Source organism: Lissotriton vulgaris, chromosome 3_1, assembly GCF_964263255.1.
Source record: "Lissotriton vulgaris chromosome 3_1, aLisVul1.2, whole genome shotgun sequence".
Lineage (NCBI taxonomy): Eukaryota > Metazoa > Chordata > Amphibia > Caudata > Salamandridae > Lissotriton > Lissotriton vulgaris.
In genome coordinates this window covers 82,544,201-82,571,568 of record NC_141689.1, presented here as the reverse complement: position 1 = coordinate 82,571,568, position 27,368 = coordinate 82,544,201, and the positions used below count along the sequence as shown (strand labels likewise).

At 44.4% G+C, this 27,368-nt stretch overlaps 1 protein-coding gene across 1 annotated transcript in view; it reads left to right on the top strand.

The window, feature by feature from the left end:
* The window catches only part of DYSF (dysferlin), a 1,070,125-nt gene that overhangs the window by 113,746 nt on the left and 929,011 nt on the right, over window positions 1–27,368 (top strand). The gene's annotated exons all lie outside the window — the stretch shown is intronic.

Sequence of the window (27,368 nt, the reverse complement as noted above, 5' to 3'; positions counted from 1 at the left end):
GCATCGAAACGCCGTCGACATAGTAGCATCATATGTACCCTACAAATGGAAAATTGTTCACAATGATGCTTTGTACTTTACCAATGTCTGTTCACTGAGATACTAGCACAGACCGCCTTTGTTTGCGTCAAGTTTACCCCCCTGTTTTGTCTTGTCCCCTGTGGGTTACTGGCTGTACCCACTTTGTAAAAAAATCCTTTTATGTTTTCAAAATCTCTTAAAATAAAAACCTGTCCTGCTGGACAAAGGTCATACTGACTATTGAGTGTATGTCCATCAATTCTGCCTAAATCCCTGAACTACTAGGGACCACTGTCTTTTGAAATACGTAACTGCCCAAGGTCCCTAGTGATATTCCTTTGGGTTTCCCTTGTTCTTTGAAAAAAATGTAGCGCAACTGCACGGTTGCAAGGGTTTGTGAAATCCTCACCACTTTTTACAAGTGGGTTCTCCAGTTATTTCTCTCTTCACTCTCTTGGATACACACTTACACACTAAGACTCACCTTTTAACTAGGCATGTCTGACCACCCACCTCTCTATACTCTTGACTACATCAACAAAATCCTAGGAGGGCCCTCACTCCTCTCCGATTCTTTAGAAACACCCACTGAAACAATGCATCACCAGTTGAGGAATTAGAGAAAGCAAAGAAAAAAGAAGTCAGATTAACACTAATGATTAAACTACTGACAGATTATCTGAAGGCCAACATAATACCAGTCGGCCTCCAAGTCCGAAATATTCCGGGAGTCTTCACAGACAACCCGAAATATTTAAACGGCTTCAGTTATATCAGCACTACTTGTTCGAGGCACTGGATGGTGCTTGGAATAGATATTGCGACAGAAGAACTAAAAAAAGTAACTAGCGAAATTGGTGAATTGGAACAACAAATTAAAGACAAGAATACTAACACTGAGGCCAAGAAACTCCTCGAAAAAATAGCTAAAACTATCGAGGAGTTCCACAAATTTGAAACCGATAAAAAAACCACTAAAGTAAAAAAAGACATAAAAAACTTTTCACAAGAAAGAGCATATCCTTACCTAATTAAAGATTACTATATTAACCGTGCCTATAGCGGCCCTCAAAACCAAAGACCTTGGGGAAGGTTTAATAGAAGACAAAATTTTGTAGGCTTTTCAGATAGCTCAGGAGATTCGTCTGAACATTCAGACCCAAGTGATAGCCCAGGACCCTCGCACAAGAATTTTTTAGGGCGAGGCAGAGGCCAATCAGAACCGCCGGGTACAGGCAAAACCAAACAGCCTCAGAGATGGCCCAATCACCAGAACCCTCCAGGCGAGCGGTTTACCCGCCGACAACACTACCAATGGTAGATAGAACCCATACTACTGTCCCGGAAAATAATGAATCTGATCAAGCGGTCGCCTTGTTACCCATTTTTAACCTTACCACACATGAGCTATCAGAAAATGAACTATCCTTGCTCACAAAAGGCCTTTCCTTTGTCCCAACTATTCGACCTAACTTCATTGATGCTCAAACTGAGCTCTTAAGATTTTTCAGGAAAATCAGACTTCATAGTTATTTCTTGCTGAACCCAAGTCCAATGAAGAACCTGAACACTCCTTTCAAACCACCATCCAAATTTTCTCCAACTGGCAGCATGGTCCCCCCTGAAATACTAACATTTGAGAAACTTGTCCTCAATGACCTTACCGCCCTAGAAAAACAAAAACCATTCATACCCTACAACATCACAATTGATGAAAAGAAAGCTCTTACCTCCTTGAAAAATAACTCCTCCATTATATTAAAACCAGCGGACAAGGGAGGAGGTATTCTTATCCAAGAATTGGATAACTATAAAAAAGAAATCCATCGCCAATTAGCTAACACTGAACACTACTGTAAGCTACCCCGAAATCCCACAGAAGAAATACAAAAACTGATCCAACAGGTCACTGCTGATGCCCTAGAACAAGGATACCTCTCTAAAAAAGAACATGAGTTCCTCAATACTAAAGCTCCACGGGTACCAGTCATCTACTGCCTACCCAAGATTCACAAGAATTGTGAATCTCCACCTGGTCGCCCAATAGTGTCGGGGTGTGGCTCTGTCCTTGAGCCACTCGGGCACTATATTGACTATTTTATAAAACCTTTTGTAGCTGACACACTGTGCTACATCAGAGACAGCATGTCAATGATTACTATGATTGAGGAATACCCGTTTGATCCCACATCCAGCACGATGTGCACGCTGGATGTGGAATCTTTATACACCAATATTCCACAATATGAATCACTGCGCGTGATTGAGACAGTTCTTAACACACGTCCGCGCCCTCACAATGTTCCATCGGTCTTTATTCTTCAACTTCTGGAGATTTGTTTGACAAAATTTTTTTTTCTTTTTGAGGGTCAATTTTATGGCCAGGTACGTGGAACATCTATGGGGGCTATTTTTGCCCCCAACCTAGTGACTCTTTACATGGATCATCTCGAGACCTCTTGTATACTGACAGAATCTAATCCTTTCCACAGTGGCATTGCCCTGTGGAAACGATATATAGACGATATATTTATGATTTGGAACGATTCACCTGAAGCATTACCACACCTACTACATTGGTTAAACAATAACAGTAATGGCTTGAAATACACACTATCCCAGAATAAAGACTCAATTCCTTTTCTAGATTTAGAAATCAAACATACAGAAGGACGCCTTACCACCAGCCTCCACAGAAAACCAACTGAACGAAACACCTTGCTGAACTATAGCAGCCACCATCCCCGTGCACTCAGAGATTCACTCCCATTTTCACAATTCCTTCGCATTCGAAGAAACTGTTATTTCAAAGAGGACTATTTCTCTGAGGCAAAAACTCTCAGCATAAAACTCAGAAATAGGGGATACCCTCGAAAACTAGTAAGGCGTTCTTTAAAAAGGGCTTGGTACTGCCCCAGAGAGAGTCTGCTAGAACCAAAACCAAAGAAAAACCAAGACAGACTAGTGTGTGTAACCACGTTTACCCCAGCCTCTAATGCCATAAAGAAAAGCATCCTGAAACACTGGCCTGTACTAAATGCCGGAATACTGAATCTTGAGCACCCCATTTTTGCATTCAAGAGAGCAAAAAATGTAAAAGATCATTTGGTAAGAGCTTCCCTACCTCAGCCTAATCTGAAAACAACCATCAATGATGCATGGGGGTTACCTGCTCTAACGGGTCATGCAAAATGTGGCAGTTGCATAGTGTGTGACTTCACTATTGAAGGAAAAACATTTACCTTTGGCACTATTTCCTTTGAAAGAAAACACTTCACTAATTGTAACTCCATCAATGTAGTGTATGCCATTTTTTGCCCCTGCAAGATGATATATGTTGGGCAAACCAGCCAGAAAGTCAAGCTACGCATCGGACAACACCGTAGTAGGATCAGGTGCCACACTCCAAATGCCCCTCTTGTCGAACATTTCAAAGAAAAAGGCCACACTGAAAATGACCTGACATGGACAATCATCACCTTGGTAAAACCACCACCCCGAGGAGCGGACGTAACTCAATTACTGAATAAGGAGGAACTTCACTGGATACTACGCACCAACAGTATCCATACAGGCCTCAATCGTCTCGAGGATTGGACATCTCTCTTATGATCAGTTGCACTGTAATACATACCTGACTTCCTCCTAGGTTTCGCGATGTTTTTCTAAAACTATTCTTGTAAATATGTAAATGTTTATATTGCACATGTTTTTATTTATTACCTCTTCACCTCACTCCCACACCATTCCAGCATGGCCGCCAGTTTCACTACAATTAGTCCTTTGTCTATCTCTAAACACTCCCACACCATTCCAGCATGGCCGCCCTACTCACTACGACTAGTCCCTTTTTGATCTCTACATACCCCTGTATCTAGCCCTCAGGCACGAGCACTTTAGCGATCCCCGCCGACCTGTATCCTGCATAGACAAGGAGCAGCCAAACCAGGAAGTAAGTACCTGCAGAACGCTGTACTCGACATTCTCAAACCCCACGAGGACCGTAACTTATATAAATCTAATTTTTCCTTCACAGTGAGACACGATCGGTCCGGTCTCGTATGTAGAGGCTCCCTTGCCCTGGTTTGGTAATTATCTTGCGAGCATTTCATCATCTTTCCACCGGTTCATTTAATATGTTTATACTCATTTTTTATTTCCCGCTTTTTTGGCAGGATACTATTGTGCTCCTAAACGCTTCATTTTTCCCTACTTGCTTTGATTCTAAAAGCATCGGTACTGCTTAACAGACTACTTTGTGGACCATAACATTGGTAAATTACGATCCGTATGCTCGCACCATTTTCGGTTCGCCTGAAAATTTATCACGTAGAACTTGACGTTAATTCACAATTCCTTTTCTCCTTCAAATCACAGGATAACTCATTAAACGTAACCGCTGGTTACAAACACTCCGTCGTTTATATTGCGCGCCACCCGTTTTTACACTTTGCATGGCCCAACACTTAGCCCATCGAATGTTTTTAAATCTCATGCGTCGCCCCCCACAGTTCCGTCACTGCGTCAGATTTTATATATATGTTGTCTCAACTGTCACAAACAGATCACAATGTCCTGCATGGAAACGAAAGCCTGTCCCGCCACCACGTTAGAATTCACATAATTACTGTTCCTAAAAGAATGCATAACTGTCACAAACAGTTCACAATGGCACAAATGATCACTGGTCAGATTTGTATACATGCCTAGTCTTTTTGTTATTGACCAATGTTTATGTTTTGTCTCCCTTTTTTTGTTTTTCCCAATATAACTGTATGTGCGCATATAGGCCCTACAAACTGTTATGCTTTCAAGACAAACAAATTAACTTTTTGTCCTGAAGATGATGCCATGTATCTGTGTGTAGGCATCGAAACGCCGTCGACATAGTAGCATCATATGTACCCTACAAATGGAAAATTGTTCACAATGATGCTTTGTACTTTACCAATGTCTGTTCACTGAGATACTAGCACAGACCGCCTTTGTTTGCGTCAAGTTTACCCCCCTGTTTTGTCTTGTCCCCTGTGGGTTACTGGCTGTACCCACTTTGTAAAAAAATCCTTTTATGTTTTCAAAATCTCTTAAAATAAAAACCTGTCCTGCTGGACAAAGGTCATACTGACTATTGAGTGCATGCCCATCAATTCTGCCTAAATCCCTGAACTACTAGGGACCACTGTCTTTTGAAATACGTAACTGCCCAAGGTCCCTAGTGATATTCCTTTGGGTTTCCCTTGTTCTTTGAAGCAATTACAATGCGGCACACCATGGGGCAAAAACGGACAGATGCGTGACGCATCTGTGCCGTAAAGGCGGCGCATTGCTGAAGTTGCATCGCAAGCACAATGCAGCTCCACCAAGGCTCCGGGGTGCCCTTTCTGTACAATGCTGCGTCAATCCTTATGCCTGCTTCAAGCAGGCGCAAGGTTTTGACGCAGCATGGGCTTAAAAGTGACTGAGTGAAATCTTGTAGCTTTCACTCAGCCACTTTTAGGAGGAGTTTCTGTGCTGGAACGCCCCCCACCTGTGCCGGAACGCCTACTTCTGTCACAGGGTTTTACAACGTGACGCATCTCCCAGATGTGTCATGTTGTAAATACCCCAAAGCATGGCGCCTCTTTTGCGCCGCCGCTGCATCACAAAAGTGACGCAACGCCGGCTTAAAAGAGGCACAAGGGGCTTGTAAACCTGCCCCACTGTGCATACATTTAATGCATTTCATTTTTTCATTATTTTTCACTTCTGTATATAGCACAGCCATTGGGAATATTCAACTTAGGGAATCTTTCAGTCCTGATGAAGAAGCTTTTGCTTCGAAACATGTTGACTTTATAGGAGTATCCGCGTATTATAGGCAGGACATCTCTGCATCAAATTTTTAACAGGTCCAGCCTTGACGACCAATTAAAGTTTTTTTAGTCAATGAGGCCAGGTCCTTTTTAATCACGTACACCCAATCTCTCTCCCGACCTCTCCTCTCACTACCCAATCACCACACATAGGGAACATTAGGATGTCGGGCGAATTTCCTCCGCCAGGCTGGCGGTGGCTACCGCCAGCCTGGCGGAGGAAATCAGCCCGACATCATCAGCCCAATTCCCCCCCGCCAGATTTGGATGGCGGGAGGGACCGCCCGCCTGTTTTCCGCCCCGGTCGCATAGGGGCCGGGGCGGAAAACGTGTAACATGGTGGCGGTGTCTTTTAGACACTGCCCGCCATATTACTATGGGCTTTGCACAATGCATTTCCGGGCGGCAATGCCACCACAGAAAGGAATGCGGAAGCTCCCTGTGTGGGCCCGTTGCGGGACCCCTGGGAGTCCGTGGCTTGGGGGGTGCACATGCGGGGTACCTATAGTACCCCCCGCATTTCAAGGTGCAACATGGCAGGCACCGCGCGGTGCCTGTCATGTTGCGCTTTGAAATGCAAAAGATGCATTTTTACCATTGCGGCGGGCGGAGATTTCAGCTCCGCCCGCCGCAATGGTATATATACAGAATGCGCCCGTCTGTGTGGCGGGCGCATCCTAATCCTCAATTCGGGCCCCCCGCCCTTTAGGCGGGCGGTCCCGTTTACCACTAGGGTGGTGCCCGCCCGCCATCCTAATGTGCCCCATAGTGTTGTCCAACCGTGCTCCCGCGCAGTCATTAGTCGTAGCACGCCCCATCCTGCAGCGGGGCGGGAAGACCCCTATGATGAAGCATGACACCAAGGGCCCTTTTGGTGTGTGTGGAGTATTTAAGCAAACGCTGTGTGCCTCCTTATCTGTATGAGCCACACATTTCTTAGAACATTTCCCTTGAACACTGTCTGATCTATGTGGTTATGTGGTAGATCCTTTTGATTTAATTACGTAGTATTAGAGGAGAACGTATTCACCCTAGTGTCCGCGTACAACACTACCTCTTCACTTACTTGCCTTGTTATATGAAGCAAAGTAAGTGCATGTCACAGATCTTTAACATGTACCTAGGCATTTTTTAAGAGTGCTTGGAGTGGAGAAGCCCAGGATTCAGAACGTAACGCAGTGGTTAGGTTTGACTTTAATGATCATACCCAAACAAACCCTTCTGAGCAACATTAGGATAATGAAAGACTGGAAAAAACATATAATTTTCTTACCTGTACCATGTAGTTTGCATGTAGCTCTTTGATGACACTTCATAGCTCACTGTGCTAGATTATGGTTGTAATTTATGAACTGCACACTAACAAAATCATCTCTATGACAAAAGCAGTAACCCACTTAGCTAGGAACATAACATTCTGTTCTGCGAGCTGCAAGGCTCAATACCTTTGCAGCTGGCATATTAACCCTCTGAGCTACCTCAGATGAGTCAAAACTGCCACTGGACAAAACTCCCATCTCTCTCCAGTAGGTATAGTTATCTTAATACTTTAATTGTTGCCTGAAAACTACTGAATATGCAAGGAACTCTGCAGCGGGATGCTTTCAAAACTGCTACAAAAGCGGTCCTCAGTAACAAGACCGGCATGCGACTCTTCTAGCGTCCCATGGAAACGCATGTTGCCCGGTACGGCTAGTCCAGCCTTGGAGGGAGAATATGCCAACGTCTGCAGGGGTTGTGTATATCCTGTTATGGGGAAGGAGGACTTTTGTTTTATTATAACACTCTGCAATAAAAGGGCGGATACACAGAATAGCTTTACAAACCAGTAAACGCCCAATCCTTTGCTGGAGTGGCTGTTTAAAGACAAATGTAACCCACTTCCGCAGTTTATAAAATTTTAGTACATTTTAAAAGCAATTCGCTTAGTTAAAACTCCCAGCTGCAACTTGATAACAAATAGTGGTTGAAAATAAACACGGATGCAGCTATTTCAATTTGCAAAAACAAGAGGCATATTCACTTCTTCAACTCATTGGCAACATTGGCTAAATGGCAGATGGAGACCTGCAGACACACATGGTGCCAACATCTGTCTCAGGATATCAGCTCTTTTGACATAGCCACCCTCATTGAGTAGCTGATATCACCAGGTGGCAGGAAAAATTAACTGAAAACAGCTGCAAAGAATGGATTTCCACTTGCCTGTGGAGACATTGTTCAGCTGGTGTTCATTAAGGGGTTTGAAAACCCCACATGACATCAGCACCGGCATAAGCTTTTTTTCTGAGTTAGGGGTTTGGTGGGTGAAGGCCAGAAGTGCTTCTTAGGTAGTTCTCACAACAAAAGGCCCCACCTCCCCCAAGGTACCGCCTGTAGGAAAGTGCCCATTTTTGCATGGTTTATACCCACATTGTGCCTGATACTTGATGTGCCCTGGGTCCCTGCCAATCAGATTTCCAGGGCCTGTGTTCTTTCCCCAAAACTGTACCTTTGTGCCCACGATTGGCGCATCTCTAGTCACAGATAATCTCCTCGTAAAATGTACCATGGTTACCAAGGGCACTGTGACCAGGGAAGGCCTCTAAGGGCTGCAGCACCTATTATGCCAACAATAGAGGCCCTATACCTCAAGACCCACACACTTGCATTGCATGGTGTGTGTTTTAGTGCAGAGAAAAGTGAAGAGTTAACATGGCACACATGCCATGCCTGCAACCCACTGTCTGGGGCCAAGGAAAGTCACCCCTCTAGAAGGGTGCACTAGCTCACAGGTTAGGGTACAGTCGCATGAGCCCTGTACTACTACAGTGTCTAAGTCAATGTTTAGACATTGTAAGTAGGCCTGGGCAAAGAACTACGGTACGCTTGCGTAGTTTGCTAAGTTTGCACAACTTCTCACTACGTGAACTGCACATAGCATAGTGTGAACACGCGTTGCGTAGGGCAGCGGTCATTTTTTGCTTGCTCGTGGTCCTCAACGTCAAGTTGGCGACCGCGAGCAAGCAAAATTACATCCAGAGGAGACGTTTTCCTCGTTCGCGATCAGCAACATCAAGTTGCCGATTGAGAGCGTGGAAAATAAACCTCCCGGCGAGATTCTCAACACAGGGAGGTCAGTTTTCTCATTGCATGTGTTCGCGTATGCTTGCGACCGCTCGCGATGAGAAACTACCAGTTTGCGTTGGGAAAGCTGCTGCTCGAGTAAAAATCTTCCCGAGTGGCAGAAAACTACAGCTCGCACTGTGTAAGATGCTGTTTTCAATGATTGCACAGTGTCGGATGCTTGTCCGCACTGTACAATCCTTGAAAACGGCATCTTGCACAGTGCGAACAGGGTACAACGTAGTTCGCATAGTGCTACCCGTAGTTCGCGTAGTGCGAAGTGCACTTCGCGTAGCTGTGCGTAGCGCTACTTCGTGAACCACGTCCAGAGTTAATTGTAAGTGCAGTAAACCCATAAAGAGTATATGGTCTCGGAGTTGGTCATCACAAAGTCCACAGCTTCATAGTTGGTTTACTGAAACCTGGAAAGTATGGTAGCAAACTTCTCAGCACATTAAACTCACACCGATGCCAGTGTGGGATTTATTGTAAAATGCACTCGGAGGGCATCTTAGAGATGCCACCTGAAACACAACCAGCCCTGATGTGGTTCCTGAAAGGCTTCCCGCCATTTGCCACCCCTAGACAGGTTTCTGATACCCTGGGTAGGGGGCCTCCACTCTCTGGGCCCAGAAACTAAGCCCATCCTAGGCTGAGGTGTTATGTCTCCTACTTTGGGTGGGAAAATCAGCAGGAAATTCAAGTTAGGAGGAGAGGTGTGCCCACCTTTGTCAACCCCACCGCTCAGGTGGTGGAGGCGAGGTAAAGCACACATCTCAGTCCCCTCCACCTTCAAGATGAGAAGACCCAGCCAATTAGACAGAGGCTCATTCCCCCTGCCACTGGAGGGTGGCATAATAGGGGGTGTACCCACCGCAAGGAAGAGACCTATTGGTCCCGACCTGCACATCCCTTTAACACCCCATAAATGTAGTACTTAGGGGTGACCCTGAACCTTGCCTCCTCAGATTCAAGAAAGAAAGAAGAAAGATCGAAGAGCTGAAGAGCCACGCAGACCCAGGAAGAAAAAGACACAAACAGTTTTTGCCTCGGCCCTACCGGCCTCGCCCGTCTCTGACCTGCCTATTGCGAAACCCCTGCATGTCCAGCAGACCCCCAGAACCCAAAAGACCTGCCCTGTTATCATCATAAAGACTCTATCTCCTCTGAGCAGGGTAGTGATGATGCCAAAAAGCATGAAAAAACACCAAATTTCCCTTTTTTTCTGTGAATGATGTATGTTCCTCTAATCCTTTTGTTTCATTGCGGCCTGGAGTCTTACCCAGCTTCGTTCATCATTCTTTGACTGCATCACCCATTTTAGCATCATGTATCAGTGGCTCAGAAATTTCAACTCCATGGCTGGGCCCCTTTTTCAAATGGAGTTATGCAAAGCGTTATTCAATGAATTCCTCAGTTTTCTTGGTACCCACCCACAACAGGAGAGCGGGTTTGGCTGCTCGACCTTTCCGATTCATCCCACTCCCAGGTAATTGGGTTGAGAGGGGCCATGTCACATCGATTACCTATCATTGGTAATCTTGGGCAACAGTACCGGCAGCAGGTGATGTTGCACGATAATTCTGCATGACAGCTGGAGATTTTGGCCAAAATCCCAAAGCTGTGGATAAGGTGGAAATGATCTATGGAGATCCAGACCTAGTCTAGGGTGGCTAATCTGTAGGGAGATACATGCGTAAAGGGGGATCTATGACAGAATATCGAAAGACAGAATATCGAGATACAAAAATATCGCAACAAAAATATCGATGTCAACAATATCGACATCCTATCTACAACAACGTAAGTACAAAAATATCGAAAAAAATATATAGATGTCAAAAATATTGTTTAAACAAAAATATCGTTATTTTTAATTAAAAACAATATGTAAAATTAATTAAATATACTTAAAAATGTAATAAATATAGTTAAACATATTTTATATTATTTAAAATTAATAAGTAATAAATATAATTTAACAGAAAAAAATAAACAAATACATATAATAGATAATATATATACTTACTTATATCAGTTTTAATAATTATTGTAATAACTTATACATAATTAAAAATATTATAAATTACAAATTCAACTATAAACATAAAATAATAAAATAAATAAAAAATTAATAATTATACAAAACAAATAAAAAAAAATTACTTTTAATATTTCTAAAATTAATTATATTCTACATTAAGTAAAACAAAACAAGCAATATTAAATAACATAGGAAATAAAATAATATTCCAACTCCCCCCAAAAAAACAGTAAGGAAAATGTTGGATAGCGTAGGGGTAAAAATTACTATTCCCACTCTAGAGAGTGCAACAATAAGGAAAACTTTGGATAGCGTAGGGGTAAAAATTACTATTCCAACTCCAGAGAGCGGAACAGTAGGGAAAGTGTTGGATAGCGTAGGGTTAAAAATTAATATTCCAACTCCAGAGTGTGCAACAGTAGGGAAAGCATTGGATAGCATAGGGGTAAAGATTACAATTCCCACTCCAGAGAATACAACAGTAGGGAAAGCGTTGGATAGCGTAGGGGCAAAAATTACTGTTCCCACTCCAGAGAGTGCAACAGTAGGAAAAACGTTGGATAGCGTAGGGGTAAAAATTACTATTCCCACTCCAGAGAGTGCAACAGTAGGGAAAACATTGGATAGCGTAGAAGTAAAAATTACTATTCCAACTCCAGAGAGAGCAACAGTAGGGAAAGTGTTGGATAGCGTAGAAGTAAAAATTACTATTCCAACTCCAGAGAGTGCAACAGTAGGGAAAGTGTTGGATAGCGTAGGGGTAAAAATTACTATTCCCACTCCAGAGAGTGCAACAGTAGGGAAAGCGTTGGATAGCGGGAGGGTAAAAATTACTATTCCAGCTCCAGAGAGTGCAACAGTAGGGTAAGCGTTGGATAGCGTAGGGGTAAAAATTACTATTCCAACTCCAGAGAGTCCAACAGTAGGGAAAGTGTTGGATACCGTAGGGGTAAAAATTACTATTCCAACTCCAGAGAGTGCAACAGTAGGGAAAGCATTGGATAGCGTAGGGGTAAAAATTACTATTCCAACTCCAGAGAGTGCAACAGTAGGGAAAGTGTTGGATAGCGTAGGGGTAAAAATTACTATTCCAACTCCAGAGAGTGCAACAGTAGGGAAAGTGTTGGATAGCGTAGACATTAAAAATAACATACTTATAAATAAATTTATATTTTAAAATATTTAAACTATTATTTATTAAATAAATGTAAACTATTTACAAATACCAATAAATAATGATACAAAATAATTACCAATTAATAATTAATATCCTATAAATTAATTACCAATACACAAATATAAATTTAATAACTACTTAATTACATATCAATTACTTTACACACTATTCCTCTATGAGCGCACAACAAACACCAATAATAAAATAATACACGTAACATAATTAGCAATTAATCAATCAATAAAAATTAATTACCAATTAATAAATATTAATTAACAATTAATTAATAATTAACAATAATATAATTACCAAAAACAATTAATAAAAAAAAGATTACTTAATTACATTTAAATTACTACCCACCCTATTCTCTATAAACCCATAACCCACTACAAAACATAATTATCAATTAATCAATTAATTAAAAGAAATTACTAATTAATAAAAATTAATTACCTATTAATTATTAATTAATTTATAATTCCTAATAAATTAATAATTAATTTACTATAATTAAATTACTTCCCACCCTATTCCCCTGTAAACCCATAACCCGCTACAGAACATAATTATCAATTAATCAATTAATTAAAATAAATTACGAATTAATAAAAATTAATTACCTATTAATTAAAAATAATGTATAATTCCTAATAAATTAATAATTAATTTAGTATAATTAAATTACTTCCCACCCTATTCCCCTATAAACCCACAACCCGCTGCGGTACTAAAATACAAAATTTACTTAAATTACATTTTTTTTTAAATTATACATATTAAATACACAATAATATACATAAAAATCATATAAAAATCGATATTAGTAACATCGATATTACTAACATAGATATTAGTAACATCGATATTACTAACATAGATATTAGTAACATCGATGTTACTTACCTTCGATATTACTTACATTCGATATTACTCACCTTCAATATTACTACTTCGATATTATTGTACTTCAATATTACCAATTTCATATTTTGTCTGCCTACCGCGTATAGGTGGTCGGAGTTTTGTTCTTGATCCTACCGTTCAAGCACCGAAGGCGAAACGATTCCAAGATTATTTGCCAAAAAATACTCTGAAGGCATCTTTTTTCTGGTCAAAGGGGAAAATTGGAGGCATATTCCAGTCAGTGTTCCCTCTATCTTTCTTTCCATTCCATTCCTCAGAGCTGCTTGACTCCAGTAGGTTTGCTTTAAAGTCAATAATTCTTGGGCCTGCTTTATGAGTTGGTGCCGATGCTTCAGCTGAGTGTCAATGGCCATAGTGAAATTGGTGAGAGTTTGTAATGCTTAAATTTGGATATCCAAATCTTCATGGAGTTTACCGACATTGGTGATCTCCAGTAAAACTCTAACCAGTGTCTTGCCTCCATAATCCTGATTCACTTCAGATCCCAATAGACTCCATTGCTCCTCTTCTTTTCGTACTGCCTTGTCCAGTACTCGTGGCTCCGTATTATTATATGCCGCTGCTATTGAGGCAAAGGTTGTATCTTCCTCCTCCATTCTAATTATATTATAAGGACATATCATTGCTTTTATCTATCCGTTCATTCGGTGGATGCGTCGGAAGGTCAGCAGAATTATCTCTGACTCTAATAACTGGTGATAGTGGAACTGTCCAGGAGGCATGATAATTGCACCCCCCCCCAGGCACTCCTTGTTGAGCTATGTTGACCATGCCCTTGTCAGATCTCGTGCTCTCACTCCCTTCGCCACTGCCCCCCCCCCCGTTTCAGGCCACTCTGCTACGTAACTTGCAAAGCAGATCATGGGGGTGCTCACCAGCGCACCACCATATAGGACTTTATCAGTCTTGGACCCTCATTCCATGATCGCATCTCTGCTCTCGCTGGAGTAACATCACGATCTTCTTTCATTTCCATATTTGGCCTGAAGACATCTTGTATCGTTGGATTACTTGACTTTAGTATTTTGGATTCTATGGGGAGATCCTTCTCCAGTGTTTTAGGGGCCTCTTTCCCACAGGTTGCAGAGTCGGTTGATGCGGCCACCTTTTTCTCTCGACTGTACCTGGATCTGATTTTACACGCACAACTTGAGAAGCTGAGAGTTCTGCGTTCTCATTCCCAACCCTTTCAAGGAGTTCCAAGGGGTTACACGTGCAATGCAACTCAGCCCTTAATCAACCCGCAGAGTAGAAGTGCAGTGGGACAGGGCGGCTTTGCTAAACCCAGTAAGACAAGGGGGAGTGGGTGTGGAGGTCACAGCCCGCACCAACTCTAGGGCCTAACCTAACCACCAGACCCACCAGAACTCCAAATCGGACCCACCGGCCACTTTATGAAGCTGGTGCAACTTTTTTTTTTTGTCCTCATTCTGCCAACTCTCTTGCTGGCGATGCTCTTATAACGATTGCCAGTGCCTAGTGAAGAGCCATTCCATGCAAGAAACACAGCAGTTTCCATTTCCAACCTCTTCACAGGAAACCCTGAAATAGAGGGAGCCAGAACCGACAACAATTTGGCTTAACCATCGGACCTGATTGATCGCTGACTCCACTCCACCAGCAAAATCCATACTTTCTCCTGGCTTCTAGGATCACAGGCGACATCTAGCGGACTTGTAGAGATCACATTTTTCAAATAGACAGAGAAGCAAGGTAGACTCCCAGATTTCCATAACCTGCAAATTTTCTGCCTTGCCAAAAGTATTGCATAGAAAATATACTTGGAAGTCACTGTCTTAGTTTGTGACGGCCCATCTTGGTAAAGCCCAAAAAATATATGTTTAGGGCTTACCTTGACTTGTTGCCCTGTTACCTCTTCAAGGAACTTACAAATCTTAGTCCAGTAACAGAAGATCTTCAGACACACCTTAAACATGTGCATATCGCCCGCCGATGGAGACAAGCATCTCGGGCATACATACTGGTTTCCTGTAACTCTTGACAGCTCAGATGGAGACCAGTAGACTTCCCAGCTCACTAGGCTGGATGCCATTTTAAGATCTCCCTAATGGAGTAACCCCACAGATTTCAGTGGCAAACTAAATTGATCTTTCAGACATTCAGGAGTTCCTGGTGAATCCCAAATCGGGGCCCGGGACGAATAATAAGAAACTCCAAGCTTTTTCCGAAAGTACACCCATGTTCTTAAAGCTCCCTGCAGGGTCTCAGTCTGACTTTCTTGAAAAACTTCGGGTCTCCATACTTAAAAAGAAAGTGGCTCTGCCCTTGCTGCTCCACACTTAGCATTGCCCGATGAATGGACCCAGGGGGGACCTGTCCGAAGCTGGTGCAACTTTTACCGCCTATTCACACAGAGCGGTGCACGGTCATAAGGCCAAGGGTCCGAGCGGGGTCCTAACGCTGCCAACTTCCCTGTAACTTTATTATTTATTATTATTATTATTATTATTATTATTAGTGAGTTTTATATCGCGCCTGGTTACCCTTGGGCATCCCCGTGCTCTTCCAGAGAGAAGCACCATAACACAAGACATAGACATTAGGCAGGGAACAGGTGGGTCTTTAAAAGTTTCCGGAAACGTAAAGTACTCGTTTCAGAGCGAAGGAATAACGGAAGGGAGTTCCACAAGGTTGCAACGTTTATGGAAAATCTTCTGCCGCCAGTCCTGGCCTTCCTTACTCTCGCAACTTGCAGCAGATGTTGGTGATCCGAGCGCAAGGTACGAGGGGCCTTGTAGGGTTGAACCATGTCCCGAAGGATAGGTGGCCCTTTCCCCTGAAGGATTTTGTGGGCCATACAGAGTGCTTTAAAATTCACCCTCTCTCTGACAGGAAGCCAGTGAAGCGCCTTAAGCGCCGGGCGGGCAGATTGACGCCTGGGAAGATCCGTCAAGAGCCTAGCAGCAGCATTTTGTACTTGCTGCAGTTTGTTTAGGGTTGTTTCTGGGGCCCCCAGAAACAGCGCGTTGCTGAAATCCAGCCGTGAGATGATAAGTCCCTGGATTAGCAGCCTCCTCGAAGCCATCGGGAGAAGGGGTAAGATCTTCTGAGCAGACCGGAGCAGACCAAAACACACGCCTGCTGTCTTTTTAGCGTGTGTCCTGAAAGAAAGGTCCTGCTCCAGCCACACCCCCAAGCTCTTGATCTCCTGTTTGGGGGTGGGTGCCACTCCCAGGCAGCAGGGCCAGCTGCTAGGTGAGAGGGAGGGAGGGGAGTTCCCCAGCATCATCAATTCGGTTTTCGAACCGTTAAGTTTGAGTGCTGAGCTGCACATCCACGTAAAGATCTGAGATAAACAGGTGTGTAGCCGGTCGGGTTGGTTTGCCGACGGGGGGAGCCCTACCACCAGCTGGGTATCATCAGCATAGCTGATGATCTTGATACCCAGTGGCAGCACCACACTCTCCAGTGGGGCCATATAAATGTTGAACAGTGTAGGGCTCAACGATGAGCCCTGTGGCACACCACACTGGAGAGGAACAGATGTTGATTTCTCCTGGCCTTTCCAAACCTCAAACGTCCGGCCTTCCAGAAATGACACGAACCATTTCAGGGCCATCCCGGAGACCCCCACCCCCGCCAGCCGTTGGAGTAACACCTGGTGGTCTACGGTGTCAAACGCCGCACTAAGGTCCAGGAGGATCACTGCCACCGATCCCCCTGAATCCAAAATGCTCCTGGCATTCTCCACGACTGCGAGCAGGGCAGTATCCGTCCCCTGACCAGGCCGAAAACCCGTTTGGGAATCACCCAGGAGGGCATTGGATTCCAAAAAACCCGATAGGCGCCTGTTCACGAGTTTCTCCGCCACCTTGCTAATGCCGGGGAGCAGAGAGATGGGCCTAAAATTGGCAAGGTCGGTGGGGTCCAGGGTAGGCTTCTTCAAGAGGGCCTTGATAACCGCTCCCTTCCAGCTGGGGGGCACCACTCCTTTGGAGAAAGAAAGATTTATACGGTCAGTCACCGGGCCGCCGATGGTAGAGGCGACCTGCTTCAGGTATTTCATCGGTACGGGGTCTCTCGGAGACCCACTCTTCACAGTCACCAAAACCTCGAGAGCTTCCTCCACAGTGACTAGACCAAAGGAATCCAGCTCCACTGACCGCGGCCCCGGTCGAGGCCCTGGGCTGCCACCGGAGTGTGTCTCCTGGGCTAGCCGAGGAAGAGATGCCAAGATGTTTTCGACTTTGGTCTTGAAAAAAGAGGCAAGTTCGAAACATTTCTCACAAGGATTGTCGTGAGTAACCGGGGGTTCAGGAGTTTGCAGGAGTTCTCTGATAACCCTAAAGGATTCCTTCGAGGAGTTAGAAGAGAGACCTATTCTCTCCTCGAAAAACACAGCTTTCGCTGCCTTGATGGCGGATTTATATGTACCGAGAGCCACCCGGTATTCTGTCCGGCTCTTTTCACTCCAGTCCTTCCTCCAAATCCGCTCCATCCTCTTGCAGCCCTTCCTGAGTGTTCTCAGCTCTGGTGTAAACCAGGGGGCTGATCCCACTCTTCTACCCCTGGTAAGTAATCTTTTCTTGGGGAGAATGGCATCAAGCGAATTGGTCAGCCAGGTGCTGAGGTTCGCATCGGCTACCAGCGTATCAGAGCCGAGGAGGGGCCGGGACGACTCCAAGTGTGTCGCCCAGATGTCCACTGGAAGCCTAGACCAGGCTCTTTCAACCGTATATACCCTGGGGGTTGATGCCGCTGAGACATCAAGCTGCCATCGGGCCGGGACCATAAAATGGTCTGTCCAGGGCAGAGCCAGCGCGGGCAATACTTTGAGGCGATCCGAGTTTGAGAATATAGGATCAAGCAGATGTCCCTTCGCATGCGTTGCACCGAGTTGGCCAGACTGATCTCAAACGCTTTGAGATCAAACTGCAAATCTGCACCCAGAGAACAAGAGGGGTCGTCAAAGTGAATGTTAAAATCACCCAATGCCACAAAGTTGGCAGTAGAGGAGGCAAGGAGCGCGACCGTTTCGAGAAAGGAGTTGATAAAATTGCCCATAGTCCCAGGGGGGCGGTAAATAAGAAGGCCAGCCAGGGACGCCGTAGGCAACAGACGTAGGGAGAACTGACAGCTCTCGCAGTCGCTCAACCCTCCATCTTGGACTTTACACACTAACGTATCCCTATAAAGGATGGCGATTCCTCCACCCCGCCCCACAGGTCTGTCTAGATGAGATATGAGAAAGCCTGGTGGAAGTGCTCTAACCATGTCCGGGCCGGAGCATGAGGAAATCCAGGTCTCCGTTAGGAACAAGACATCCAATTTATGGTCAAGAATGAGAGAGTTAATTTCAGTCGCGTGGTTGGGTAGAGAGCGACAGTTCAGCAAAGCTAGTGATAACACAGAGTTATCCAGATCCGGATTGCAGGCCCCACAGGGGAGGAACGGATATCCGTCCGCGTGAGCAAAGCTACAAGTAGGTACGATCGGGAGCCGCCAAGACAAAAGTTCATCCCTCCTATACCTGATACAAATAGGGGGTGGCTCCTGTGAGACAGGCAGGGGGACCAGCCCTGAGCCCGTCTGGGCCCGGACGGGCACAGACGGGCTGAACTCTGGCGTAACTCCGGCGTCAGTCCGGCGTCCCCGCTGCGCGTGCCCGCTGCGCGTCAACATGGCTACCTAAGTACTCTCCTAGCGAGGTAGAGAGAGGACTTGAACACGCGCTAGGACCCACTCACCTAAGATGGCCGCCACGAGTCAGTGGCAGAGGACCCACAAAGAGCGGTGATTTCCACTATTATAGTGCAAGTATGGTGACAGAGGTGGGGGTATGCGAGGCCAGGCTAATTAAGAACAGGGGATAAGTGTTCACAAACAAGATAAATAAAAAAGACCAAAAGCGGGTATTTTAAAAGCAAGGAACTGCCAAGAGCAGCGCTCCAGGTATAGCGCTCACGCTGGAATAGGGCGCGCTGCGGGATTTGCCTACCTAAGTACTCTCCTAGCGAGGTAGAGAGAGGACTTCAACACGCGCTAGGACCCACTCACCTAAGATGGCCGCCACGAGTCAGGGGCAGAGGACCCACAAAGAGCGGTGATTTCCACTATTATAGTGCAAGTATGGTGACAGAGGTGGGGGTATGCGAGGCCAGGCTAATTAAGAACAGGGGATAAGTGTTCACAAACAAGATAAATAAAAAAGACCAAAAGCGGGTATTTTAAAAGCAAGGAACTGCCAAGAGCAGCGCTCCAGGTATAGCGCTCACGCTGGAATAGGGCGCGCTGCGGGATTTGCCTACCTAAGTACTCTCCTAGCGAGGTAGAGAGAGGACTTCAACACGCGCTAGGACCCACTCACCTAAGATGGCCGCCACGAGTCAGGGGCAGAGGACCCACAAAGAGCGGTGATTTCCACTATTATAGTGCAAGTATGGTGACAGAGGTGGGGGTATGCGAGGCCAGGCTAATTAAGAACAGGGGATAAGTGTTCACAAACAAGATAAATAAAAAAGACCAAAAGCGGGTATTTTAAAAGCAAGGAACTGCCAAGAGCAGCGCTCCAGGTATAGCGCTCACGCTGGAATAGGGCGCGCTGCGGGATTTGCCTACCTAAGTACTCTCCTAGCGAGGTAGAGAGAGGACTTCAACACGCGCTAGGACCCACTCACCTAAGATGGCCGCCACGAGTCAGGGGCAGAGGACCCACAAAGAGCGGTGATTTCCACTATTATAGTGCAAGTATGGTGACAGAGGTGGGGGTATGCGAGGCCAGGCTAATTAAGAACAGGGAATAAGTGTTCACAAACAAGATAAATAAAAAAGACCAAAAGCGGGTATTTTAAAAGCAAGGAACTGCCAAGAGCAGCGCTCCAGGTATAGCGCTCACGCTGGAATAGGGCGCGCTGCGGGAAGCACCCAGGATCTATAGCCTTAGCACCTCCCTCATTTTACCACTTTACTACTCAGGTCACTGAACGCTGTCGCTTCGCTGCTTACTCCTGCTCAAGCTCTGGCCGGCTCTGGCCAGCACAGACCTTTGTATCCCACTAAGACTCTGGGAGTTTTCCCCTGTCTGAGCCAGCAAAAGCCGGCCAGTTGCTGGCTGCACACCGCTCACAGACCACCGCCCATCCAAGTTGGAGTAGGAGCTAGCGTCAGCTTCTTGACCTCGCTCACTTTACTTCCGGGTATGCGAAGTCATGCAGAGTCCCACTCTGTTCTATAACCACCCAAAAATGGAAAAAATAAGCTTGTCAGAATTCAGTCTAAATTTCACAAATCTATTATAATAGATCCCGAATAAATTCAAGTTTAAATGTAATGTAATGGGTTGCTTAGCTTTTATATTTAGGAAACATTTATTTTCTATTTTAAAAATGTTATTGACATTGAATGTGTTCATTGCACTTCTTATTTTTGTCAAGAATCCTTCTAATAACGTCAAAAAATAAGTTGGTTGATGCCAAGGGGCACTGTCTCGAGTTTGGCAGTTGTGGTTTAAAGCTTCAAACATTTATTTGTAAAATCAATCCAGTGTGACCCTCATGCACCCCAAACTCCTGCTGACAATCAGCGCTGGATAATGTAATGATCCATATCACATGTCATAGACAGGTACCAGAAGGCCAACAATGCTGGCTTGCCTTGTTCATCCAGGGAACCAATGCTCAAGTCGCTGTTTATGTTTCATTGGTGAGTGAAGGCTAGATTGTTTATGGCACAATAGATTGTGGGCTTCTGGTGCAAGGGCAGCTGAGTATTAATCTAACTTATAATTCATTGTGCATCGGTGGGTCCTTAGATGCCGGGTTCATTAAGATTTAATCTTGTGTTTAACAGAAGTGGTGGTGATGGTGGTCTTTTTTGAATAGGTCCAAATCAGAATAAAGCTTAGAAGATGTTTGGAAGTTTATTGGGAACCAAACACCACCACCGCAAGGTATAGATGTATCCATGCCAGTGCTTGATTTGTAAAAAAAAAAATTAAGTGCCAGGGGCCATTTCTGGAGGCCACCGCAGCCTGCCCCACCCATTGCCCCCGCCAGCGCTGCCAATGACAGTACCAACACAACTACTAACCATCCCTCTCCTACCCGTGTGACAATTCAAACTATAACCAGGGCACCCAAAGATATACTAATGGCGTGAGCGAAAGGTGTCATTATTTTTTTATGTATTTTAACTTATTAAACACTTTTGTTGTGCTTATTTCAAAATTTGACAGACAGCACCACCAAGTGGTGAACTGTCACTAGAGCAGGTGCTGACAATTAAGTGCCAGTTCTGAGCAGCAGAAACCAATGGCTCAAATTAACCACTGCCCATGCCCTGTTTTTTATTTATTTAAAATGAATATTTAAATTGCAAATATCACATACTGGCTCGCCTCTAGGCCTTTAAATAACAGGTTTTAATACACAACTCCAGGTTGCTCATTTTATCAACCTGTCAGGAGTTTAACCTATATCCTGCAGATCTCCTGGCTTGCGATTAGCCCCTCTGATTATCCTGCCATCTTATATTGGGACAGCTTTTAATTGCCCTGAGTTTATTTTATAGGTAATAGAATCAAGGCTCAAGAAGATGACCTGACTTGATGAGAAACTTAGAATGTAGTCCCCTTAGAAAGTCAGGATTAGAACCCAAAGCATCCGGTTCTAGACCTCTGTTTTCACTGTTTGTTGTTGACGAGTCTCACCATCTTCAAATATGGAACAGAACTCAAATTCTGCAAGTATGAACATCAGATAACAAGGTCTGAATACAGAAGTGCACAGAATTCTGAGCCAAATACTGGGGAAGATAGTCTATTTGTAACTTCATGTGAATTTGCTCACACTCAACAGACTGATGGTTTAGTTTGAACATGTTTGCTATTATATTGATGCAAGATCTGGTAGCTTCTTTGGCTGGGTTCCCTGTTTTCTGGTTAGAGTTTCAAAAGTTAGGCAACATTCATCCATGCATGCGGTGACATGACCAGACTTCCTTGGTAAGCAAGAGCATGCTAAAATAATACTATGCATTGCAAGCAGACCAACTAGGAAGATCACAGAGGAACTGAATCATATTATTAAAGATAAAAAAGACCGTAGGACCCAATTCTCTAAAAAAATAAGCACTTCTTATGGCTTATAGATTTATATTTAATATTTTCATAAAATCACTATATTTGTGGGGCTCAGCGACATTTTTAAATGTCTTTATGAAGCTCTAAAACTATACAGTTTTTCCTTCAATGTAAACCAACCATAACTTTTTGTTCTCAGCCTGATATATCATTTTACAGGTGACAAAATCCCTGCTAGAGATAAAACTACACGTTTTCTCCGAGTCTGGACATTCACGCATTGTTGACGTCTTTGTCTCCAGCCTGGAGGAGGTGAGAGGGGTGGGGGCATATGATCCAGGGCACACAACAAAGTTGTGTTGTAGGAAGGTTCCTGCCAGTTTCCTGGAGGGGGTGCCCTGGGCCCAAGGCTCCTTGAACACAGGAGGTGTGCAGGATAAGGGCAGTGTCTCGAGCTTTTTTCCGTATAGCTGAGCTCATGTTTCCTGGTTCTAGAAGAAATGAATGTGGTGCACAAATACTTTGCGTAAAAAGGGCTGTGCTTATTATGTGCATTGGGCTGCGCCGTTTTAGGTACATTTGGGGGCAGGCTTTCATGTGGCGGTTGACAGGCAGGTCTGCAGCTGGGACGGGCAGGTGAGTCTGTCTTAATAAATGTAGCCAATTATATAACTCTGTACGTTGTAGCCTTTTCATCAGAAAGTCTTTGGTTTGAATCCCGGCTGCAACACTTTTTTCAAATTGTGTGATCCTGGGCAATTTACATTGTCTGTCTTCCTATATCTTAGGTCCCATGCCTTATTAAGAGTCCCTTGGAGTCAGCACATTTCAGTCAAGCAGCAAGTATTGGACAGTGACACATTGAATTGTTTTCAGAAATAGGCATTGCATTATTGTGACATAAACGTTCTTTAGCATTTCACATGCCACTATAACTCTCACAGACTTTTATAATAGCCAAAGTATTTGTTCATCTTCCCCTTTACATTTATGTTAATATAGGAGTGGGGCCCTAGATCTATGGCTGTTTTTGCAGTTCTTTGAGACTTTTATAGAGTCTTGTGAATGATGTTTCATTTTTTGTGAGTTTTTAAGGAAGTTTTATTCTTTTTGCTTGTTCTTGGAGCTGCAACTCCACATTTTCTTGTTGTACATACGTGGGTTCTGCTGCACATTTGATTGTGAACTCTAGGCGCTTTTGCTGCAAAATGTATTTTTGCTCATTTGTTTGCTGAAAGAGTAAATGAATAACTGCTTAGACAACAAAGATCTTACGTCACAATATGTTTACTCTCTCTTTGACATATCCACACCTTACCTTACTGATGGTACTGACCTCTCCACCATCCCACAAACACCCACCCCTTATACATCCCGCACTGCCCCATTTGTCTCAGGTTCCTGCCATGTGTGAAATCTTGAGATAGTAAAGGACCTTTTGCCAATAAGAGTTTGCAGTAAGGGAATTATTATATCTCTTTTATCCTTACATTTATGAGCCTAAAAGGACAATCAAGCTATGCTTTGCTGTAAAATACAGAAAACCAGGGCTTTTTGAAGGCACTTCAGTGGCATTCAGGTATTGTTATAATATAGCACTATACAATACCCCTTTCATAAGTGCTTAAGAAACCATCTAAACATTAAAGAAGAGTTTCAAGTTAAACCAATTTCAGATACAAGTTTTCACAAGTTTCAGTTCAAAAGTATTTGGCATTTACAAAAATCAGAACGGTGTCTCTGTGTGAGTTTGATGAAGGAAATGCTAGGAAATAAATTGTGGATTTCTGTAAGAGAGGAGGTAATACCGCAGCTTAGAGCTTCTGTGACGTTTCCGAGCAGTGATGTTGTGTGACCTTTGTTTTTTGCCCTAATGATTTAAAAGCTCATTTTCTTCCTGTCCAGTCTATCCTCTGTGCCATAGAGCTACCCATGACACCATGTCCTGTCACACCAAGTCTGGTGATGTCACAGAGGTACAAGGGCGTATCTGATAGCTTAACTCCCCAGGAAGTTCAGAATCTGGTTTACTTAATTTCTGTCAATAACAGGGCAATGAGTAATCTATTGGTGCTTTTAAATAAAGTGATACATAGCACTGCCCCCATTTGCCCCTCCGTCATCCTATGGTGCTCCTCTTGAGTCTGAATCTGTTTGCCGTATTCTCTTAGCCCCATCTGAGCTGCTCTCTGTTACCTCCAGATGTCAGGCTTTTTAGGTCGAGCCTGGGTAGCACATGCGCTGTCTGCGAGGCATGCTGTAGTCGGGTATGGACCTGAAGCTCTGCCCATTTCAAACCCATCTTTTCAATTGGCTACTGTTACAGTCCCTTCTAAATCGTTGCTTTTGAATCATGAAAAGGCCAAGTAGTCCCTCCTTGGTACCGCCTTGTCTGCATTTGTTACATCCCATAATTCCATTTTACTTTGTGTTATTAAATAGTCTGCTTTAAATTAAATTAAATATTTATTATTTAATTATTAAATAGTCTGAGCACTATTTTCTTATTTTCCCCTATTCCACCCGCGATGTGCTTTCCTAAAGCGCAGCATGCCGGCCACTTTTATATTTTTATTAGTAATGGTGGCCAGTCCACTTTAACTATAGCCGCGGCGCTTCTTTATTTATTTAATTTGATAGCGTGGCCTGCTTTAACTATGGTGACAGCGCTTCTTTATTTATTTAATCTGCTAGCGCGGTCTGCTTTAACTATAGCGGCTGCGCTTCCTTATTTATTTTGTCAGTGCAGTCCGCTTCAACTTTAGCAGACGCGCTGTGAAACCTTTTTTTTGGGGTGTGGGGTGAAAGCACCCCATATGGTGCTTTCACTTTAATGGTGGCTGCACCCTTCTTTAGAAGCTGCTCTCAGTATTCAGGTTACAGCAAGCCGCATCTATAGAAAGGACTGTGGCCGCCAATAAAGTGAAAGCACGGCATGGGGTGCTTTTTTGTAAAAGTGCCCCATGATGTGCTTTCACTTTAATTGTGGATACATTGAAATTTCATGGTTGCTACAGGGTGTCCTTTTGGCACCCTTGCAATTGCATGTGCAATTTGCGAATTGCAAATTGCGCATGCAATTCCCATTCAGTGCTGTGGGCTTCTAGGCCCATTGGAAGGAATGGGAAGCAATTCCTTAATTGCGACTCGCAACTTGCGAGTCGCAATTAAGGAATGTGTAGGTATCCCAATGTTTTTTTGTGATTCCTACATGCATAGACAATAGCGATTCTTTAATTGCGATTCCTTAAAAATTGCAATTAAAGAATCGCTATTGACTATTTTGTTGCATGTGCTCCTACATGTTAAAAAAATGACAAATGTGTTTAAAAGCCTTGTAATATGTCCAGAAATGTGTCCTGAGGCAAGCATGTAGTCTTGAATCACACTACATGAACCAGTGTGTAGTAATTGTACAGCTCTTCGATCCCTGGTGGCACAGCACCCAGGATAATGTGCTGGTAACAGCGGTGGGCGGTGGGGCCACGTTGGGGGGGATTTTGAAGGACTCAGCATCGTCCCTCAAAATCCCCCCCACGCAGCCCCACCGCCCCCGCTGTTACTTTCACGGACTGCGGCTGCTTATAAGGTCCCAAAGGCGAGACCTATTGGCTATACCAGTGCTTATTAATCATGTTACTGGCACCAATATAATAAAAGGAAATATCCTTGCTTGTACCAGGAAACGTTTTTAACTGTCTGGATTCCTGCTTTAATGTCCAGTACATATGTATTTAAGAGAACCCAAAAGATTGACCTCGCCATGGTGGTATTCACATACCATGGTGTGCATAGGTGCCTATGATGAAGCATGCCACAATAAATCGTGGGTGGGACATCTATTTCAAAATCTATTTTGAACCCGTTTAAGGCAGTGCTTAATTTGATCCAGTGGTTTCTGGTGCTCGGCACCGGCACTTAATTGGTTTCTGATGCTCTGCACCAGCACTTAATTGTCAACACCGCACTTATGACAGTCTGCCACATGGTGGTGCTGCTCATGTAATTTAGAGATGAGATGAACAATGGTTGTTTGTGCATACAATTTAAATAAAAAATTACTAATACCTTCCTCCCCAGCCATTCCTTTAGCTTTGCTGACCTGGAATATTATTCTCAACTGGCGAGAGAGATGGTTAGTTGTTTTTATTTCAAGTGAATTTTATTGAGACAAAAAAGAGGTTTTTATATACAAAGGTACAGTATACAGGAGGGCAGTATGGGTCGCCTGAGGGGATTTGGCAGCAATGACAGGGGCGATGGGTGGTGCAAGCTGAAGTGGCCTCCTGGTCAGAGCCATGGCATTTATTATTTTATAAATTAAGCGCTGGTTTAAGGGGTTGACCACTAGTTGAGATCAGGTGGCTCAAATGCGTGTAATGGCCAAAGAATGTCCGCAGCAGATTGCAATGATATTTTCACATGTAAATTATTAATTTTGACTTGGGACAAAGATGGTGAATAAATCTAGGTTTAAGGCCATAAAATGGGTGATCATTTGTGTCTACAAAATCCAAGCAACCACTTCAGAACTCGCTGAAGTCAAGGCAAAGAGAAGCTGGGAATAAAGGGTGGTCTGGTACTGTGATCGAGGACAAATACTAATGGGGTGATTAGAATGTCGGGCGGATTGCCTCCCCCAGGCCGGCGGTAGCCACCGCCGGCCTGGCGGAGGCAATCCGCCCGACATCCATTGCCCAATTCCCCCCGCCATATTAGGATGGCGGGGGGGACCGCGGCGGTGGAAAACACCGCCCGCCTGTTTTCCGCCCCGGTCGCTTTGCGGCCGGGGCTGAAAATGTTTAATATGGTGGCGGTGTCTGTTAGACACTGCCAGCCATATTACAATGGGCATTTTGGCAAGCCTTTCCGTGGCGGCAGGCGGTCTTTGCTTTGGGGGCCCCCCTGGTGAAGGCCGAGGTGTTTGTTGCAAAGAGGGGGTACCTGTGGTACCCTCCCGCATTTGCATACACCAAGCAGCAGGCACCGCAGGGTGCCTGCCGCTTCGTGTATGCAAATGCGTGCATTTCATTTTAACATTGTGGCGGGCGGTGCTCACTGCACCGCCCGCCACAATGTTAAAATGAGGATTGCGCCCGCCACTGTGGCGGGCGCATCCTAATGCACATTTCGGGACCCCGCCCTTAAGGCGGGCGGTGTGTTTCCCGATAGGGTGGCGGGCGGGCAAAGCCCGCCCGCCAT